Source organism: Grampus griseus (assembly GCF_964374135.1).
Source record: "Grampus griseus genome assembly, chromosome: 5".
Classification (NCBI taxonomy): domain Eukaryota; kingdom Metazoa; phylum Chordata; class Mammalia; order Artiodactyla; family Delphinidae; genus Grampus; species Grampus griseus.
Window position 1 is genome coordinate 30,724,170 of NC_138998.1, and position 22,699 is coordinate 30,746,868.

The following is a 22,699-nucleotide window of genomic DNA, read 5'->3' on the forward strand; positions in this document are numbered from 1 at the left end:
AGAGCAGGAGAGCTGAGAATAAACAGAGTTATCTGCTATAATAGAACAAGTGAGGCTGTTCATGACTTGCTTTGTATTTGCTGGTCATACATGTGGTATGTCAGACTGAGCTGACAGGTCCAAGTCTAGGGTCAGGGCAGCCACCAAGCCTGCCTCACCAACCTGTCATTCAGCCTCAAGTACCCTGAGGGATATGATGAGAACCCTGAGACACTCCCAAAGTTCTTCATTCAGTTGACATTCTGCATGTGGGACTAAGGGACCTCTGTGTTCCTGTAGATGAGGTCTAGCAAGGGTTTACTTGTTATTAATTACTTACTGTACAGACAGACAACCCAGTATAGCCTGGTATATACACAACCAGAGTACCTTATGGGGGCAATAGATCTTTTTACAGATACCTTGGTAGGTGTCTGTAAGGTCCCAAAAGTGGAATGGCCATCTGACATATTTGTAGGCCATACCCAGGATATAAACTCACTAAGGGCTAACAACCCTATCTCCAAAATCTCTCTCAATTTTGACCACTTCTCATTAGAATCCTGCTAGTCTTGGCCCAAATTATCCAGCTTTCTCTCCTGCACTATCATCATGGCCTTTTAACTGGTCTCTCTGCTTCCACTCTAGCCTCTCCATACTCCAGTCATTTTCCAAACAGCACAACTAGAGGAAAACAAACCAGAGTGAATCACTCTCCTATTTAAAATGCTCCAGTGCTTACCTACTCCATTTTGAACAAAATCTAAACTCCTCTACCATGGCCTAATATAGCTCCAGAATCTGCCTACCACTTCCCTCACCTCATCTTGTACTGCTCTTCCTTGGCCTTTGTTTTGGTTCCTCCAATAGACTCTTCTCCCTTGACCAAGGCCCTGTTTCATTACTCTCTACCCCATTACCCAGTTTACTGTCTGTATCAGCACTTATCAGTACCTGTAATTGTTTTATTTATTGTTTACACATTTACTGTATTTTCCCTGCAATAGAATGTAGGCTCCACAAAGGTAAGGATCCTGTTTGCTTGTTCATCACTGTATCCCAACACCAGTACAGTGCCTGGTATAAAGGAAGAACTTAATGAGGAAGGAAAGGGAAAAGGGAAGGAAGCAATTTGCTAATATACTGCCATTTCTGATTCTTTAGATGAGACTAGACTAGGAAAAAAGTCACCTTTTAAAACTAGTTTCAGGACAGACTGACTGACACCATCTAGGATGAAGAGGCCCTCTTGGACATTTCTGATAACTGCTTATCCTAACCTTCATTTTACTTAATGAGAAGGTTTAGCACATGCCTTGTACCTAAGACCAGTATCCCTGGCCCCTATCACAAATGCCCTAGCACTGAGAGGCAACATACAGAAGACGATCCACTAGAACTGCATGACTCCCTTCCAATACACACTGAGAAAGACTGCCTACCAAAGGAGGATTGATTATTTGTGTACTATGGCTAGGAAATTTCTTTTATACAAGTCTACTCATCAATATATCTCTGGTTCACCTGTAAGGGGGCTCTGTACTACCCTGATCTCCAAACTTAGCTGACACATGTCCAAATCCCTAGAGAATGTATTCCTGTATAGGCATTTGGTTACCAAAGCATCTGAGAACATTCTGTCAACCAGGTCTTAGTCCTTTAAGAAAAGTGACACATCCACACTGATAAATAGGGACCATTAAGAGCTTCTGCTGGTAGTATTATCACTCAGTACATCTACCCCTAGTGGTGTTCCTCCTTATGAATGCCCTTGCTACTACTCACCTGTGCTATGCATGAATGGCTCAAGACAAACCCAACCCCACCACTTTGGAGTGGGAGGACTAGGCCATTTGAATGTTGGCAGTTACCAAGCTAGGTGAGCTGGATGGAACTTAATGGAGCTCCCCAGTCTGATTTGTCATCTGCCTAAACAGACTTTTATCATGACTGTAGCTGGGAAACAGACTGCAGACCAAGGTATCTATCCATACCTTGACAGACATTACAGTACAGGTCTTAGGAAAAATTTTGGTTAAATTCCTAAAGTTTTAATCATTTACTTTATCTCATCTTCTAGGGCCCTCATTCCTGTTGGATGGGAATCAGCTGTAAAGATTATTGGGGAAACAAAGTTGCCTAAGGTTATAGAATGGACAGTGGGTGGTTCACTTTGTAAACTGACCTGATTTTTTTAATTGAAGTGTAGGTGATTTACAATGTTGTATTAGTTTCAAGTGATTCAGTTATACATACATATATATATATATATGTATATTCTTTTTCAGATGCTCTTCGTTTATAGGTTATTACAAAATACTGAGTACAGTTCTCTGTGCTATACAGTAGGTGCTTCTTGGTTATCTATTTTATATATAGTAGTGTGTATATGTTAATTCCAAACTCCTAATTTATCCCTCCCCCCACCTTTCTCCTTTGGTAACAGTAAGTTTTTCTTGTCTGGGGGTCTATTTCTGTTTTGTATATAAGTTCATTTGTATCATTTGTTTTTATTTATTTTCTTTCTTTTAAAAAATTTTTAAAATTTAAGTATAGTTGAGTTACAATGTTGTGTTAGTTTTAGGTGTACAGCAAAGTGATTCAGTTTTATATATATATTCATTTGTATCATTTTTCTTAGATTCCACATATAAGTGCTATCACAGGATATTTGTCTTTCTCTGGCTTACTTCACTTAGGATAATCTCTAGATCCATCCATGTTGCTGCACATGGCATTATTTCATTCTTTTTTATGGCTGAGTAATATTCCATTGTATACATGTACATCTTCTTTACCCATTCCTCTGTTGAAGTGCATTTAGGTTGCTTCCATGTCTTGGCTATTGTAAATAGTGCTGCAATGAACACTGAGGCACGTGTATCTTTTTGAATTATAGTTTTCTCTGGATATATGCCCAGGAGTGCGATTGTCGGATCATATGGTAGCTCTATTTTTAGTTTTTTAAACAACCTCCATACTGTTCTCCATAGTGGCTGCACCAATTTACATTCCCACCAACAGTGCAGGAGGGTTCCTTTCTCTCCACACCCTCTCCAGCATTTATTATTTGTAGACTTTTTGATGATGGCCATTCTGACTGGTGTGAGGTGATACGTCACAGTTTTGATTTGCATTTCTCTAATAATTAGCGATGTTGAGCATCTTTTCATGTGCCTTTTGGCCATCTGGATGTCTTCTTTGGAAAAACGTCTATTTAGATCTTCTGTCCATTTTTTGACTGGGTTGTTTGTTTGTTTTTTTGATATTGAGCTGTACAAGCTGTTTGTATATTTTAGAGATTAATCCCTTGTCAGTTGCATAGTTTGCAAATATTTCCTCCCATTCTGTAGGTTGTCTTTTTGTTTTGTTTATGGTTTCCTTTGTTATGCAAAAGCTTTTAAGTTTAATTAGGTCCCATTTGTTTTTTCGTTTGTTCATTTCGTTTTTATTCCCACTAATCCAGGATATGGATCCAAAAAGATATTGTTGCGATTTATGTAAACTGACCTAATCTTCCTAGGAAGATTACATTTAGGAGACTATTACACTCTTGTCTTTTTTTTTGTGGGGGCGTACATATTTTATAGTCTCCTCTTTTTTTTCAGAGCTCAGGGCACCAATCCATTCCTTCTTAAACAAGTCTTCTCTCCTATGTACTGAACAAGAGATATCCCTACTTCTTAGGGACCTGCCTTGTTCACAGGCAAGGCGGGACAACTTTATTGAGTCACAACTGTTTTCCAATCCCTGGTCAAGTTTAGTTGAGACACTGACTCAAGGTAGGCCAATCATGTTTTCTCTCCTAGGAACCTGGAATTGAAGCACTGGAATACTGTCAATTAGGTGAGAGCTCTGGGTCTTAAAGTCCTACAGAATTGATGGCTGAGACCACTGTTTTGGGGCATCCCACAATGAGCAACATGGCAGGAGAAGCTGGTGTCAAGAAAACAGAACACATATAACACAGAGAGAAAGAGAGAGAGGAGTATGTTCAGTTTCTAAAATTGCAGTGAACTGATGTGCTCCCTGTGTATTTTTCCTATAAATAAACTTTTTACAAATATATCTTTTTTTATGTTATTTTTTATTTTTTTGCGGTACGCGGGCCTCTCACTGTTGTGGGCTCTCCCGCCGCAGAGCACAGGCTCCGGACGCGCAGGCCCAGCGGCCATGGCTCACGGGCCCAGCCGCTCCGCGGCATGTGGGATCTTTCTGGACCGGGGCACGAACCCGTGTCCCCCGCATTGGCAGGCAGACTCTCAACCACTGCACCACCAGGGAAGCCCACAAATATATCTTTAAGTGGATATTTATTCCTTACAACCAATCATTTTCTATGACATGAAAACATACACCTTCATTGATATTCTCTCTCCATTTTTCTTTCAGCTCTTGCTTTCATAATACTCTACTGCATTCCCTCTCCTGGTCTTTCTTCATTTAATCTGTAACCAAAAAAACTTCACCATATGTAATGGATACGTAATGTGTTTTTTTGTTGTTTTTTTTTTTTTTAGCAGCCTAGAGTCTTTTGGACATTCTAATCTTTGATTATAATGGGGCAGTTGAGCAATACATGTGTCCATGTGCCTACTTTTAAGACCAAAGCAACAACATATATTGAAAGGGGGAAATCATTACCCTTCTGAAAGTGAGTGGCAATGTTGTGCTCTTCAGTTAAAGGGCCTCATTCCATGACACATCCTGTCCCTACATTCTGAGGATGGTACGTCTTTTCCAGGCTGGCCATTCTGGATCCAGGCCCAATCTGACATCAATCAGTACAATTTCAGTGATCAGGCCTACAATGCAGATCAGTGTTTCCCAACCTTTCTTGAATAATGAATGTTTTTTAAAAAATAATACTGTGAACCTCCTTAGGAATTTAAAAAATTATTTTTAAAAAATTTCTTATGACACAAGATAAAGGAGTTTTAAGTAAAAATATTTCATCTTAGTTCAGCATATTATTAAAGCTTTATTATAAAGCTCATGTGGCAAAGTCTTTAATTATACTGTTAATATTTAAGGACAAATTTTGACTTCTATTCACAGTAGATGAACTGTTTTATCATGGAAAGAAAATCACATGTTGTCAAATAAAATTGTCAAAAAATTAAAAGATGGATTAACAACCAATATCCTGGGAAAACCATAGTTCGAAAAGGTACATGCACCCCAGTGTTCACTGCAGCACTATTTATAATAGTCAAGACATGGATGCAACCTAAATGTCCATCAACAGAGGAATGGATAAAGAAGATGTGGTACATATATACAATGGAATATTACTCCGCCATAAAAAAAGAATGAAATGCCATTTGCAGCAACATGGATGGACCTAGATATTATCATACTAAGTAAAGTAAGTCAGACAGAGAAAGACAAATATCCTATGATATTACTTACATGTGGAATCTAAAAGAAACATACAAATGAATTTATTTACAAAACAGAAACAGACTCACAGACTTCGAAAACAAACTTATGGTTACCAAAGGGGATAGGTGCAGGGAGGGATAAATTAGGAGTTTGGGATTAACATATACACACTACTATATATAAAATAGATAATCACCAAGGACCTACTGTATAGCACAGGGAACGCTACTCAATATTTTGTAATAACCTATATGGGAAAGAATCTAAAAAAGAATGGATGTATGTATAACGGAATCACTTTGCTGTATACCTGAAACTAAAAGAACACTGTAAATCAACTGTACGCTAATATAAAATTAAATTTAATAAATGGACTTGGCACCAAATGTATATTGAGATGTAGGCTGAAATTTAATCCACATTATAGTAGCCAAAACAAACAAACGTTAAAAACCTGATACTTGGAATTCTTCCATTTTGAGCTTATAAAAATCAACTCTTATTTTGATAATTTGGAGGTTTAGTTTTTTGTTTGTTTGTTTGTTTTTTAAATAAATTCATTTATTTATTTATTTTTGGCTGAGTTGGGTCTTTGTTGCTGAGTGCGGGCTTTCTCTAGTTGTGGCGAGTGGGGTCTACTCTATGTTGCGGTGTGTGGGCTTCTCATTGCGGTGGCTTCTCTTGTTGCGGAACACGGGCTCTAGGCGTGCGGGCTTCAGTAGTCGTGGTTCATGGGCTCTAGAGCGCAGGCTCAGTAGTTGTGGTGCCCGGGCTTAGTTGCTCCACAGCATGTGGGATCTTCCCGGACCAGGGCTCAAACCCGTGTCCCCTGCATTGGCAGGCAGATTCTTAACCACTGCACCACCAGGGAAGCCCTGGAGGTTTAGTTTAATCAAGGTAGAAGAAATGGTTTCATGCTGCTCTTTGAGAGAAGTTCTCAGCAAACATATACTTCAGATCTTTATCACCAATAAACAAAAAGCCAGTTGGACAGAATAACCCTGTATATTTTTTCTTTTTCATATTTTCAAGTGTTTAAATCTTTCCTTTTGAGAATCTGAAGTACCTAAACAGAATAAGATCAATGATAATAAAATAAACATCCAGCTATCTATAACACTAGTTGTATAGTAAGTTGAAAATGAATTCTTTTTAGAGCAAACCTCTTCCTTATTTCATACCACATGGAGTCTCTCAATTGACAATTCATTTTAGAAATGAAATCATCTGAATTTGATTAGACTCCTTCTATGTTTCATGATATTCAATACAGTATCTTTACCTTGCTATTTGTATTTGGTTAACCAACCTGAAATTATTTTCTCTAGAGTAGCTTTAAGAATAGGAAATAGCAAATGCCAATTATAAGCATGTATGAATACACATAACTTTAAACTAAGGCATGCCTGGCTAATGTTTTTATATTTAAAATGATTAAAAAAACCTTTTTATTTTGAGTTAATTATAGATTTCCAGAAGAACTGCAAAGAGAATACAGAGAATTCCCTTATACCCTTCACCCAGCTTCCTTTAATCATGTAGTTTTTTAAGTATTAGAAACATCTTGATATTTCATAAAAATTTTGATCAGATGAATGCAAATTACGTATTTCATAAAGAGCATCTTGAAATAGTTTTGCAGAACTATCATTTTTCATGCTCCTCATTAATCTATGATATCTTGACATGTGTTTCACACATGTTCCATCTTTAACCAACAATCCATTATGAGTACAAATTAAACTATACTTAAAACTAAGAACACTTAAAAACAGTATAATGGTCCTTCTTAAACTCTTCCAAACAGTAGAAGAGGAGGGAATACTTCCAAACTCATTTTATTTTATTATTTTAAAAAAATTTTTATTGGAGTATAGTTGATTTACAATGTTGTGTTAGTTTCAGGTGTACAGCAAAGTGAATTATTATAAATATACATATATCCACTCTTTTTTAGATTATTTTCCCATATAGGCCATTACAGATTACTGAGTAGAGTTCCCTGTGCTATAGAGTAGGTCGTTATTACTTATCTATTTTATATATGGTACTGTGTATATGTCAGTCCCAATCTACCAATTTATCCCCCCCCCACTCCCTGGTAACCATAAGTTTGACTTCTACATCTGTGACTCTACTTCTGTTTTGTAAATAAGTTTATTTGTACCCTATTTTTTTAGATTCCACATATAAGTGGTATCATATGATACTTGTCTTTCTCTGTCTGACTTGCTTCACTCATTATGACAACTCTACGTCTGTCTATGTTGCTGCAAATGGCATTATTTTGCTCTTTTTATGGCTGAGTAATATTCCACTGTATATATGTACCACATCTTCTTTACCCATTCCTCTGTTGATGGGCATTTAGGTTGCTTCCATGACCTGGCTATTGTAAACAGTGCTGCAATGAACACCGGGGTGGGGTGCATGTATCTTTTCGAATTATGGTTTTCTCTGGGTATATGCTCAGTAGTGGGATTGCTGGGTCATATGGTATTTCTAATTTTAGTTTTTTAAACAACCTCCATACTGTTCTCCAGAGTGGCTGTACCAATTTACATTCCCACCAACAGGGTAGGAGGGTTCTTTTCTCCACATCCTCTCCAGCATTTACTGTTTGTAGATTTTTTTGATGATGTCCATTCTGACAAGTGTAAGGTGATACCTCATTGTAGTTTTGATTTGCATTTCTCTAATGATTAGTGATGCTGAGCCTCATTTCATGTGCTTTTAGGCCATCTGTATGTCTTTGGAGAAATGTCTATTTAGATCTTCCACCCATGTTTTGATTGGGTTATTTCCTTTTTTTGATATTGAGCTGCATGAGCTGTTTGTATGTTTTGGAGATTAATCCCTTGTCAGTTGCATCATTTGCAAATATTTTCTCCCATTCTGAGGGTTGTCTTTTTGTTTTGTTTATGGTTTCCTTTGCTGTGCAAAAGCTTTTAAGTTTAATTAGATCCCATTTGTTTATTTTTGTTTTTATTTTCATTACTCTAGGAGGTGGATCAAAAAAGATCTTGCTGTCATTTATGTCAAAGAGTGTTCTGCCTATGTTTTCCTCTAAGAGTTTTATAGTGTCCAGCCTTACATTTAGGTCTTGAATCCATTTTGAGTTTATTTTTGTGTATGATGTTAGGGAGTATTCTAATTTCATTCTTTTATATGTAGCTGTCCAGTTTTCCCAGCACCACTTGTTAAAGAGACTGTCTTTTCTCCATTGTATATTCTTGCCTCCTTTGTCATAGATTAGAAGACCATAGGTACGTGGGTCAAACCCTTTTTATGAAGCCAGCAATACCCTTAATTCAACCAGACAACAACATTATAAAAAAAGAAAATTACATGCCAATATCTTTGATGAACAAAGATGAGATGAAAATCCTTAACAAAATATTAGCAAATTGAAATCAACAATACAGTAAAAGAATAATATACCATGGTCAAGTGGAATCTATTCCAGGGATGCAAGGATGGTTCAACGCCCACAAATCAATCAATATGACACACTGCATTAACAAAATGAAGGATAAAAAGCATATGATCATCTCAATAAATGCAGAAAAAGCATTTGCCAAAAATCACAATCCATTCATGATAAAAACTCTCATCAAACTGGGAATAGAGGAAATATACCTCAACATAAGAGAGGCCATATATGACAAGCTCACAGCTAGCATGAGATTCAACAGTGAAAAGCTGAAAGCTTTTCCTCTAATATCGGGAACAAGACAAGGAGACCCACTCTTACCACATTTATTCAACATAGTATTTGAAGTCCTAGCCAGAGTATTCAGGAAGAAAAAGAAGTAAAGGAATTCAAATCAGAAAGGAAGAAATAGGGCTTCCCTGGTGGCACAGTGGTTGAGAGTCCACCTGCCGATGCAGGGGACATTGGTTCGTGCCCTGGTCCGGGAAGATCCCACATGCAGTGGAGCGGCTGGGCCCGTGAGCCATGGCCGCTGAGCCTGCGCGTCCGGAGCCTGTGCTCCGCAACGGGAGAGGCCACAACAGTGAGAGGCCCACGTACCAAAAAAAAAGAAAGGAAGAAATAAAACTATATTCACAAACGACACAGTATTACATATAGAAAACTCTAAAAACTCTACTAAAAAACTGTCAGGACTAATAAACAAATTCAGTAAACTTGTAGGATACAAAATCAATACACAAAAATCAGCTGCACTTCTATATACTAATAATGAGCCATCAGAATGAGAAATTAAGAAAACAACAGCATTTACACTTGCATTAAAAAGAATAAAATACCTAGGAATAAAGGGTGCTCAACATCACTCATCATCAGAGGAATATAAATCAAAACCACAATGAGCTATCACTTCACACCTGTTAGAATGGCTATCAGGAAGACAACAAGTAATAAGCATTGGCCAGGATGTGGAGAAAGGGGAACCCTTGTGCAAGGTAAAGTAAATTGGTGCAGCCCCTAGGGAAAACAATATGGAGGTTCCTCAAAAGATTAAAAATAGAACTACCATATGATCCAGCAATTCCACTTCTGGGTATGTATCTGAAAGAAATGAAAACACTAACTTGAAAAGGTATCTGCACTCCCATGTTCACTGAAGCTTTATAATAGCTAAGACATGGAAACAACCCAAGTTGCTTTTTAAATGGGAAAAACATTTAAATAACTGGTTTATTAATTTCCAAAAAGCAATTACTGATACAGAAACTATTATTGCCTTCAATTATATGAATTGATTCTAAGATCAATTTATAAGCTAATTCTAACATTTCACATGGAAGTGGAAATGTGAAAGAGCCAAGAGAACCTTGGCTGGGGGGCGGGGGCAACAAAGACAAAGTAGTAGCAATATTTTTTCCTTAAACTGAGCAGTGGATAACAAGTGTTCATTGTACTGCTATGCTTTACATCTTACATATGTTTTATAAATATTGTGCTGTAGATGTTTAATTTTTTTTTTTTTTTGGCGGTACGCGGGCCTCTCACTGTTGTGGCCTCTCCCATTGCGGAGCACAGGCTCCGGACACGCAGGCTCAGCGGCCATGGCTCACGGGCCCAGCCGCTCCGCGGCATGTGGGATCTTCCCGGACGGGGGCATGAACCCGTTGTCCCCTGCATCGGCAGATGGATTCTCAACCACTGCACCACCAGGGAAGCCTGATGTTTAATATTTTTAAAAAGAACAAAGAAAGAAGACCTTGCCTACCAAAAATCACAATTTATTATCAAGCTATAGTAATTAAAAGTGTGTTAATGTCACAGAAGCAAAGATCAATGGAACTAAATAGAGTCCTAAAACCAACCTATACATATATGAGAATCTATTAACTGATAATTTGACATGCCACTTATTAGAAAAATTATTATTCAAATGGATAGCCAACTGAACAAGAGTCCTCTCTTACACTATTCACAAAAATAAATTCCAGATGAATTAAAGATTTAAATTTTATATAAAAGTATAAGAAAATGTAAGATACTATGTTTGTATCTTAAGGCAGGAAAGACATCCATTTAAAAGTTAGTTAAAAAAAAAGTTAGTAAAAAAAAAAAAGTAAAGTCAAAAGCCATGAAAGCAAAGATAGGTAAATCTGACATCAAAATTAAAAACCATTACTAACAAAGGGAGAGGACTACAACAGATTGGAGGAAAATGTACCATTTTCATAAATAAAGAATGAGTATCTAGAAGCCAAAGAACTCCTATAAATAAATAAAAAGTATTCACTATCTGCATATAACAGGAAAAAACAAAAATAAGCGTGCTTAAACAAAACAGAAGTTAAATTTCTCTTATGCAAAAGAAGTTGAGGGCTGGTGCAGCAGCTTGACCAAATGCTCAGAGACCCAGACTTTCTGGCTCACTGAGCTACCACCATGGTCCTCATAGTCTAGGATGGCTGGTAGAGCTCCAGTCATTACATCTGTGTTCCAATATACAGAATGTGTGAAGGGATGAGGGAGTGCCTCCTCTCTTGAAGGAGCCTTCAGAAAGTCATATCAAACCCTTCTGCTTATGTATTGTTAGCTAAAACTTACCTAGTTATACTTAGCTCCAAGGAAGCCAAAGAATATAGTCTTCTGGATGGGCAGCAATGGACCTGGCTAAAAACTGGGGTTCCTATTACTAAAGATGAAGGAAGAATGGATCACAGGAGGTAACCAGCAGTCTTTGCTATGCAATCCGAATAGAAAAGAAAAAAAGAAATACAAATGGTCAAAAACTAGAAAAGATGCTCAACCACATGGAAATAAAAATTAAAACAAGGGGAGAGGAGTTTAAAAAACTTTTGAGAGAGGCAAAAATTTGCAAGTTGGTGAAGGCATGAGGATTTTTGTCCTCTGTTAATTTTTTACTTTTAACAAAGAGAATGTATTCTATATTCCTAGTGTAACTAAAAGTAATAAAAATATTTTATTTATTAAAAAACATAAACACATTACTGCTTTTAATTATATTACATATTATATAGTTAAATAATATTAGTATAGATACCTTGGGGACCAATTTGGCATTATCTATTAAAATTTTTTTTTTTTTTTTAACATCTTTATTGGGGTATAATTGCTTTACAATGGTGTGTTAGTTTCTGCTTTATAACAAAGTGAATCAGTCATACATAAACATATGTTCCCATATGTCTTCCCTGTTGCGTCTCCCTCCCTCCCACCCTCCCCATCCCACCCCTCCAGGCTGTCACAAAGCACCGAGCCAATATCCCTGTGCCATGCGGCTGCTTCCCACTAGCTATCTACCTTACTGCGTTTGTTAGTGTGTATATGCCCATGACTCTCTCTCGCCCTGTCACAGCTCACCCTTCCCCCTATCTATTAAAATTTTGATTATATGACTATATGACCCAGTAATTCCATCTTTCAGTTGTTTATACAATATAAACATTCACACATTTGCATAAGTACAAGGATGTTCATTGCAGTAATGTTTAAAAGAGGAAAAACTGGAAACAACCCAAGTGTTCATCATCTGGGGAATAGACCTACTTAATTTTTTTCATAGCACTATTACCACTATCTGAAATTACATTATTTATTTATCTACTTATTTGTCATCTAGGAAATTAGCTCATCTAGGAAAAGAGTAGAGGCAAGGAGAACATATTTATATAATACTTGTTTGGTTAAAAATTCATTAGAAATAATGCATTGTCTTTTAAAATAATGAATCAAAACAGACACCATTCCAGCCTTTAATAACATGATCCCGCCAGAAGGCCCTCATGAAGGCCTGCAGGTTTACAGACAAGCTGAGAAACAATGACCCAGATGAAACCTCTTAACCTGCTATCCAGAGAGACCGTCATTGGACATGATCTGTTGCCCTTTTCTTTAGAGTCTGAGGCATTTCACAGTAGAATCAACACACTCTCTTCATTATGTGGAACCCTTAACTGCCTTTAATACATGGATTTCAATACTGCTGCCAACACTGAGTGAACCTCCACTCACTGAGCAGGGCCTGCCATGGGCAAGAGGTACCAACTAGAATGCCAGGAGAATGCCAAGATTGCCAAGACGTACCATGCTGACAGAAGACAAAATGCTGACACCTGAGCCACAGTGCTCGGGGCTTGGCACTGGTAGGAGTGCTGTGTTCATCAGTACTCACAGCAGGAGCATTCCAGGGCTCCATTCTCAAGGCTGTGAAACAGGGACTATGCCTGTGATCACGAAATGGAAGGGCTCAGTGTGCCTTTGCTATGATTTCTAAGTCCTTAATGACATACCCATTCACAGACACTAATCTCTGCTTTTTATTTCTAACCTCACAGACAAGCAGTTTTCAAACTGCTTAAAACAAAACAAAACAAAACAAAACAAAACTGGAGGGACTCAGTTCAAAAGAAAGCTTAAAGATGAATAAACATATGGGGGCATGGGAGAGAAACAGCCTCAATGCTCAGTCTTGGGGGGATGGGAGGAACACCCAGATTATTGAGAGATCTGGGAAGAAGAGTTTGAAATGGAAGGGAGTGCTGGGGAAAATGAACTTTAACAAAGACCTGAGAGAAGGAGCTTTGTAGATATTAGGGGAAAGCAAAGGTCCTGAGGCAGGGATGTAGCTGCTTTGTTGAAGGAAGAACAAGAACCATTTGTGACTGGGACAAAGTAAGCACAGGGGAGAGTTGTAGGAGATGAGGTCAGGGAAGTAAAAGGGGGGTTAGATTATATAGGGCCTTGTAGGTAAGTGTAAAGCCTCTGATCAGAGAACTTACTTTTAACAGGGTCCCTCTAGCTGCTAGGAGAGCAAGGACAGAAGCAGGGAAAAAGAGGCTATGACAGTAATCCAGGTGAGATACAATGGTGGTTTGGACAAGGTAGAAGCAGTAGAGATATTGGGATGTGACCAATTCTAGATACATTCTGAATGTAGAGCCAAGAGGGTTTGCTGATAGACTGAATGTGGGGTGAAAGAGAAAGAAGAGAGTCAAAGATGTTGCCAAGGTTTTTGGCCTGGGTTCCTGGAAGAATGGAGCTGCTATTTACCGAGATGGGACAGGCTGTGGGAAGAGTGGGTTTTAGAGGGGAAGAGGAGGAGTTCCGTTTTGAGATGTCTGTTAGATATCCAAATGGAGAGGTCAAGTAGGCATTTTGATATCAGAGTATGAGATTCAGAGAAGAGGTCTAACTTGGAGAAAAAAATTGGTAGTCCTTGGTGGTAGGATTGGTGTATATTTAAGGTCATGAGACTGGGTGAAATGACAAGAAAATAGGGTTGATAAGGAAGAATAGAGGTTTGAGGAATAAACAGCTCTCCAATTTTCAGAGGTCAGTTACATGATGAAAACAAAAAGACTGAGAAGGAATCACCAGTAAGGTAGGAGGAAATCCAGAGAATGTAGTACTCTGGAAGCTAAGTGAAGAAAGCATTTCAAAGAAAGGAATAATCAACTGTGCAAAATGCTGTTGAAAGGTCAAGTAAGAAAAAGACTGAAAACTTACTCACTGGAGTTAGCAATGTGGAGGGTAAAGGCCTGACTCAAGAGAGAGGACTCAAGAGAGACTGGTGGAAAGGAACTGGACTGAGTCAGTTAGACAACAGAGAGGAACAGATTTGGAGGAGGATGCAGGGTCAAGAGAGAGTTTGGACTTGTATCATAAGGCACTGTATCTCTAGTATCTAGCAAAGTGCCAAGCACATAGTGGTAACTCAATAAATATTTGTTGATTGAGGTGAATGAGATCACTAACCACTGAATCAGGAAATAGTCTTAGTTCTAGAAGTTTAAAGGCTGATACATTGATATGTGAGAATTCTTGGTTCAATAAAAAGAACTGTCTTTATTCTCCTTCAAAGCCTGAAAACTCTTTAGTTTTGAAAACTATGACTCACACACCTAGAACAGCTATCCCTAAATTTGAGAAGAGAGACTTCCCTGGTGGCGTGGTGGTTAAGAATCCAAGCAATGGTCCGGGAAGATCCCACGTGCCGCGGAGCCACTAAGCCCGTGTGCCACAACTATAGAGCCTGCAATCTAGAGCCCGAGAGCCACAACTACTGAGCCCATGTGCCACAACTACTGAAGCCTGCGTGCCTAGAGCCCGTGCTCCACAATAAGAGAAGCCACCACAATGAGAAGCCCACGCACCACAACGAAGAGTAGCCCCCTCTCGCCGCAACTAGAGAAAGCCCACATGCAGCAACGAAGACCCAACACAGCCAAAAAAAAATAATAATAATAATAAATAAATAAATTTATTTAAAAAATAAATAAATTTGAGAGGAATAGCAACAGAATTTGACAAATGGATGCTCTACAAGAAAATATACCTTTAATTTTGGATGGGTACAACATATCCAAATACCTTTTGTACCTGGGACTCTGTGACTGGCTGGATCCCAGCCCTCTAGTTATGTCATGACTCACTATGCACTAGAATGGAAGACCCTTGGTGGTTGCTGAAGGATCATACCACTCTTGGTGGTATCTGACAAGGGTCTAGTAATCAATATATAAAGAACTCTTAACTACTCAACAACAAAAAAGACAAACAGCCCAATTAAAAAACAGGCAAAGAACTTGAATAGACATCTCTCCAAAGAAAATATACAAATGGCCAACAAACACGTTAAAAGATGCACAACATCATTAGTCACTAGAGAAATGCAAATCAAAATCACAGTGAGATATCACTTCACAACCACGAGGATGGCCATAACCAAAACCAAACCAAAACCAGAAAATAACAAGTGTTGACGAGGACGTGGAGAAACTATAACTTTCAACACTGATAGTGGAAATGTAAAATGGTGCAGTTGCTGTGGAAAAATTTGGTAGTTCCTCAAAAAGTTAAACATAGAATCACCATATGATCCAGCAATTCCACTCCTAGGTATATACACAAAAGAATTGAAACAGGTATTCAAGTAAAAACTTGCACACGAAAGCTCTTGGCAACACTATCTACAGTAGCCAGAAGGTGTAAACAACTGAAATGTCCATCAACTGATAAACGGATAAACAAAAGGTGGTATATCCTTTCAGTGGAATTATTATTCAAAGACAGGAATGAATATTATTCAAAGAAAGGAACACATGCCACAACACGAATGAACCTTGTAAACATCATGCTAAATGAAAGAAGAAGCCAGATACAGGAAGTCTCATTTTGTGTGATTCCATTTATATGAAATGTCCAAAATAAACAACTCCATAGAGAAAGCAAGCAAACTGGTGGTTTCCAGGAAATAGGGGGAGAAAGGGATGGGGAATAACTGCTTAATGGGTACATGGCTTACTTCTGGGGTGATAAAAAATGTTCTGGAATTAGATAATGGTTATGGTTGCACAACACTGTGAATGTATTGAGATTCACTGATTGTACACTTTAAAATGATTAAAATGGTTAATTTTATGTTATGTGAATTTTAACTCATAAAAGCAAGTCACACAGCTCACACTTGACAGATCAAGGTCATGCACTGACGAACTGACTCTAAATCCTATTACCATGCAACCACTGTTGTCTCCTTTACAAACCAAAGGAGCTCTGGACAACTTTGGCAGTGAACTTTTCCCTCCATCTATCACCATCAGGCATAGTACCTAACTATATTTGCAATAAAAGAATTCCTACAATTGCCTAAGCACATAAAAGTTTCTAAACAAAATATTTTCTTATCATAAACTCCCAGTATAAACCTTAAACCAAAGTCTGCTATTCATGTCACAAAGTCATCCTTCATTTAGAAGTTAACCATCGTGCACCTGATGAACCAATGACAGCTATGAAGGACAATCCCTTACAAGATGATACTCCTGTTTGCAAAAAGAGTACAGCAATGGGGCTTATGCCTTCAACTAATAAATACCATTCTTCACTAATAATCCTTGGCATTTTCCAACCCCTGTGGTTTCTGTTTTGCTGGTAGATCACAACTCTTAGAAACATGAAGTGTAAAACTGACCTTTAAACTCTCTTGTGCCAGATTGAGGTTGCCAGTGAGGCAGAAATGGATAAATGACAGATTGGTAGTGAACATCTGCATTACAACCCACTCCAGAGAGTCATTCTAATCCAAAGTCTTCAAGGTAACAGCATTCATACAACCTTTTGGAAACCAAAGTTTGTTTGGTGTTCTCTTCTTCTGCTTCTCTCTGAGCTCAATGAGGGCCTAATTCTCCAACTTATATCCATACCCTTTAATCACCATCAATGATAAAGATTTCAAAGTATGAGAAATGTTACATACACGCAACTGGAAAACCAAACTGCAATATCAAGTTAATTAGAAAAAAACACAGCTGCAAAAACTATCCCTAGGGGGCTTCCCTGGTGGAGCAGTGGTTGAGAGTCCACCTGCCGATGCAGGGGACACGGGTTCGTGCCCCGGTCTGGGAAGATCCCACATGCCGCGGAGCGGCTGGGCCCGTGAGCCATGGCCGCTGAGCTTGCGCGTCCGGAGCCTGTGCTCCGCAACGGGAGAGGCCACAACAGTGAGAGGCCCGCGTACCGCAAGAAAAAAAAAAAAACTATCCCTAGGAATGACAGCTAGATACATATTCCCTGACATAGCCAAGTATTCCATTTTCAACATGCCAACAATCTGGTCTTTGTTCATCAGTTCACTGAAAGGATGATGTCAGGGTCACTGGAGCCCTGCTGGTCCTTAGGAGTTCTATGGCTTTCCAGATAAGAAAGAGACTAAGGGCCTAATCACCAACATCTGAGCCTCAAGGGTCCTGGCAAAATATCTCCTCAGTGAAAAGCACAAAGTCTCCAAAACAAATATAAGCAAGACCCCTCTGAAATGGGGTAGACAGGTAATCAGGCACGACTGAGATACGTCCCTGAAAAGTCAGGAGAAGCGTTTGGGTAACCAACACAGACTAAGCACCTACCATAGAGACATGTAAGACACCTCCCCCTGCCTCATCACTCCCCTTTTGGTTAAACATCTCAAAAGATTTTTCCAACATTCACCATTTCCATTTCCTTACTTTCTATCCACTTCAATCTGGCTTCTGCCTTTTTCAATCTAAAACGGTTGTTGCTAAGGTCAAAGACTCCATTTGCTAAATTCAGTACATCATTTTATGTCTACATCTTTACTTGATGACTCCTCTTTTTAAAATATTCTCTTCCCTTGCCTTTCATGACACATCTTAAACTGGAATTAAATTTGAAAGTGAGTTTCTAAGACAAAAACCGAGTATATTTAAATTACTCTCGAAAATTCTTTAAATGGCCTATTAAGTAAAGCCTAACTGATTTTTGTATGCATAACTCTATACAGTAATGAACAGCATCTATGTATGCATGCATGCAAAAAAAAAAACACAACAGTAAGTATACCTGTGAAATAGAACACTTTCTTTCATCTAATTAGAAACACCTTCAAATATATTCGGTTAAGTTTGCATACCTTAAGGGCAAGCAAGGTGTCATTCCACTGTACCTCTGGCCACTTCTCATCCCTCTCCTGGGGTTACCCTCCTTGACCCAACTTTGAAATGCTGGGCCTGAGCCCTCTTCTCTTCTTAATCTCTATAGATGGTTCTCAATTGCCACTGCTCAGTGGAATCACCTGAGGACCTTTTAAAAATCCCAGGCTGCAATTCAGAGCAAGCAAACAGAAAGAGAAATTGAGGTAGGCCCCAGCATCAGTATTTTTTAACCATTTAATGTTTCCAATGTGTAGCCAAAATGAGAATCACTATTCTATACTCTCTCCCTACAGCAGGCATCACACACTCATATGCCTACACAGTCAGAGAAGAAAATAAACAAAGCAGGCCAGGAATAAGTTTTAGGGAGTGGTAGGCTCTTTGGTGGACTAGAAAGCAGCTGGGATCAGCTGTGACAGAGCTCCAATCAACTGCTCTCATATGGGAAAGCCAGCTCAGTAGTGCTACATCTTCTCACTTTTAAAGAAAAGCTCCAAAATCTGGATTTTCATGGGAAATCTTCAGATTTTAAATTACTGGCAACTAACTCAAAATTAAACAACAACAACAAAAACCACTGTATATGAAAAACAACACACATCTGTAAACCAGATTCAGCTCTGGGCTGTGGGTGTACAACCTCTGTGCGGGGTAATTCCATCTACACCCTTCAATTTACACCTGAATATTTATATCCCCAGTCCATCACACCCTTCTGGGCTCTGGATTTGAATTATCAAATGCTTATGTGACATCTCCACTTCTCACCAGTCCCAAAGTGAACTGTAATTTAAACCACCTCAACCATTTATTCTTCCAATGTTCTCTAGCTCAGGTAACACCATTCACCTGGCTGGGTAAGTGAGAATCCTGGGCTTTATTCTATACACGTATTTCTCCCTCTCACTGCTTGTACTGTATCAATCAACAAATCCTATCAATTATGCCTCCTAAATATATCCCTTGCATCCATTTACTTCTCTCCATCTCCTCTGCTACCAACTTGGTCCCAGCTATCAGTTTTTCTCTACCTTTCCACAGTGTAGTTTTCCCTCTGTATCCATGGATGTAAACCTGCAGATATGGAGGGCTGACTGTATTACGCCATCTTATATAAGGGACTTGAGCATCCGTGGATTTTGCTATCCAGGGGGGTCCTGGAACCAATCCCCAGCAGATACCAAAGGCTGACTGTATTAGCCAGCTCAGGTAGCCATAATAAAATACCATAGACTGGGTGGCTTAAACAACAGAAATTAACATTCTTACAGTTTTGGAGGATAGAAGTCCCAGATCAAGGTCCAGCAAGGTTGGTTTCTGGTAAGGACTCTCTTCCTGGCTTGTAAATGGCTATGTTCTCACTGTGAGCACATGGCCTTCCCTTCCTCCTCTTCTTATAAGGCCACCAATTTTATTGGATTAGGGCCCCAACCATTATGACCTCATTTAACTTTAATTACCTCCTAAAGACTATCTTCAAATATAGTCACATTAGGGCTTAGGGCTTCAAAGAGCAATTTTAGGGGGACACAATTCACTTTATAACACACTGTAATCTTAGTTAGAATCAGTTTTCTCCAACATCCACTCATTTCCTTCCAAGCTATTCTCTCCAATATGACCAGAGTAATCTTTTACAACCACAAATATTTACAAATGTGTGTGTGTATATATCTGACCCAACAATTCCACTTCTAGGAATTTATCCTACAAATATATTCACACACATGTGAACTAGCATATGCATAGTATGATTTGTTATAGTAAATTACTGGAAACAATTTAAATGTCCCTCAACAGAGGAACACAGTTTAAATGTCCCTCAGTAGAGGATCCATTAAATAATCTGTGTATCTATACAATGGAATACTATACAGTCATTCAAAAGAATAAGAAAACTATATATTAGAATGGAAAGATTTCCAGGATATTGTTAAGAGAACAAAACAAGGAACAGAACAGTGTGTACAGTATGCTACCATTTGTGTAAACAACAGGAGGAAAGAATATGCATTTGCTTGAATGCCACAGAAAATGTCTAGAATGATACATAAAACTACTAACAGTGGTTATCCTGCTGGAAGGTATAAGGAAAGTGGCAGCTGGGGGAGGAAATAAGACCCACTGCAGACATTCTGATCTAATGGGCCTGGAGCATGGCCCAGGCACTAGTATTGTTTTAAGTTCCTCTAGTGATTCTGATAAACAGGCTGGACTGAGAACTGCTGCTCACCGTGCCTTCACCTACTTTCCCAGCTTCATTTTGTATCATCCGGCCCCTATCACTCTCCATCCTCCAGCTATACTGGCCTCTGAATTCCCAGAAAAGGTCCTGCTCCTTCTGCCTGGAATACAGTCCCCCAAAGCTTTCCCTTGTAACTTCTATTTATTCTTCAGTCTACCTCCCCTTATAGGTTACTTCCCAAAGAAACCCCTAGTTTCCAAACTAGGTCAGTACCCCTTTTTGATGTACTCAGAGAACGCTGTACTTCCAGAATCTATCACAATTGTAACGAGGAACTGTATAATTATACATGTATGTGTCTGTCACTCTCTTTAGACTGTAAGGTCCAGGAGTTTAGAGACCACATCCGTGGCTTTTACCACTGTATTCCCAGACCTAAATTAAGGTCTGGCTGGCAAGGTAGGCTCTCTCTCAGATGTTTGTTAAATGAATGACTGCTCTTACCTTCAAACCCAGCAGAGTAGAAAAAATGACACAGAAGCAAATGAGGACAATGCAGTGTCATTAGTGTTAAGACAAGCAGTCCCTTTAGAACAGTGGTTCTCAACTGGGGGTGATTTTGGCCCTCCCAGGGGACATCTGGCAATGTCTAGAGGCATTTTTGAGTGTGGGTGGTGTGGGGTGTGTGACTGTTTGACTGTCACAACTGTGTGTGTATGCAGGCGGACTACTGGTAACTATTAACTAGAGGTCAGGAATGCTGCTAAACATCCTATAGTGCACAGGATAGCCTCCACGAGAAGAATTATCTGGTCCAAAATGTCAGTGGTACGTCTAATTTAGAGGACGGTCATACTCAAAAGGGTGATCAATTCTATTCCAGGCAATGGGGTTTTTCGGGGGGGGGGGAGGTGGGGTGAGGAGGATGTCAAGAAAAACTTCAGAGAGGAAGTAAAGCTTTAAGCTGTGTGTTGAAGGGTGGTATGGACCATATCAGTGTATACTGTTTGCCAGAAGTAATGCGAAGCCTCTGAAGCGTTTAAAAGCAAAGTTATGGTTTGAACAGGTACCCACCTCAAGTAGCCCATACCCCAATATTACTCATCTCCTTTATTCCCTTCTTGCTGAAACGAACCTTTCATTCTCTTAGGGCAGTGGTTTCAGCTAAACATTAAGGCCAAATTAAGTCAGACTAAGATAAAGTCGTATAGCCCTTTCAATCTCCAGAATGTTAGCTGTATTTTAAAATATGCAAATATTTATGAATACAAATAAATCTTTAACTGCTTAAAGTTCAGATTATTCGTAGATAAAGCTATTTTTTGAACTCAACAGCCAGGTTGGTCCTGGTAAAGACTTCTCCAAAGCTTTCCATTTAAAAAAAAACTTCTTTCCTCTGTCCTCAATTTCTGAGCTCCCAGAGTTAGAAAAGATTCAAGTTTTTCCACAAGTATCTCATGCTATAAGTTCTTCTGCCAGAGAGGACAGGATGCAATAAGTGTGAATAAACTGTATGTATAAATTAGTCTATAGATTTTTTAAAAGGCTTTCACTAAAAGTCATGGATACTCCTGGAAGAAATGAAATTGAGGTAATTTAAAATAGTATGACCAAAAAAGAAAACGGTGTTTTACTATAACACAAGCCTGTTGCCTACTGAGCTAGAAACACACTCTGCTCTAGTACGGCTATTCTTAGGGTCTCAGACTGGGTGCTCTCTCTATGAGAAACTGAGGCCTGAGACTAACGAAGAACAAAGAAAAATGCTTGGCTCGGAAGGTTTGGGCGATGTTTTGTACATAAAAGATTTGAGGAGGAAGACTTCCTCAGATTTTGGAAGGCATACTAATCACTCTTTTTTTGCTTACGTGTTAAAAATTTTTATTTCGTGTTTCCAGACCACTTCCTAATAAGAAAATACCTTATAATTTACAAAGAGCAATTTATCCTCCCTTACATTTGCTGACCACTAAAACTGGATACAGTTTCCTTAAGCTTTACCAGAGTCAGAGGATTGGGAATAATGTGAGCATAGCAGAGTTCAGATGCAACATCAACTCCAAGGCCGGCCAGCTGGTTTCCATCGAGAGGTCCCCCAGGAGAAAGCCCCTCCGAGGCGGCGGCCGGGGTCGGCGCGGGAGTGAGACTCACCGGGGCGGCCCAGCGGCGGCCGCGGGGCAAGGCCGGGGTCAGCCCGACCCCTGTTTACCTTTGTTTCAGGTACTCCCTTTCCCAGCCGGGCCCGGGATC

The 22,699-nt window shown here is 39.1% G+C and overlaps 1 protein-coding gene across 2 annotated transcripts in view; it reads right to left on the reverse strand.

Annotated features, from left to right (window-relative positions):
* PPP2R3A (protein phosphatase 2 regulatory subunit B''alpha) overlaps positions 1–22,699 on the reverse strand; it is a 223,888-nt gene that overhangs the window by 200,524 nt on the left and 665 nt on the right. The window lies entirely within an intron of this gene.